The following is a 450-nucleotide window of genomic DNA, read 5'->3' on the forward strand; positions in this document are numbered from 1 at the left end:
CGCTGCTTGCAGCTTTAATATTCATTTTGTTTTTGAGATGTTACATTTTTAAATTTAAGTATCAAGGTTGATAAAATAGTTCAAATTAGGCTCCATTTTCTCACGTGAAATCTTTGCTCAATTCCATCCACACTAATAATACTGCTAGAGGGCTGTAATACCTGTCTAGTGTGTTAATCTGTTTGTGGCACCTAGTGGGTGTATAATGCAACATTGTCTTAATTTGTTTATTTCTTACAGAAATTTGAATTTGAAGTAGCAGTTTGTTAATGTACTGAACCTGAAGTAACTATGGGAATTTGCAGGTTATTAGTATCAACCAACATTCATTGAATTGCATTAAAATTGTAAAATCTGTATGATCTAGGAATTGACTTCAGGGGTGGACAGACAGGCAATACTAAGAAATAAACACTCTAAATTCTCTCTAACTAGTACAAGGGTATGCAA

Source organism: Morone saxatilis, unplaced genomic scaffold (genome assembly GCF_004916995.1).
Source record: "Morone saxatilis isolate NCDOM2014 unplaced genomic scaffold, NCSU_SB_2.0 Contig5, whole genome shotgun sequence".
Classification (NCBI taxonomy): Eukaryota; Metazoa; Chordata; class Actinopteri; family Moronidae; genus Morone; species Morone saxatilis.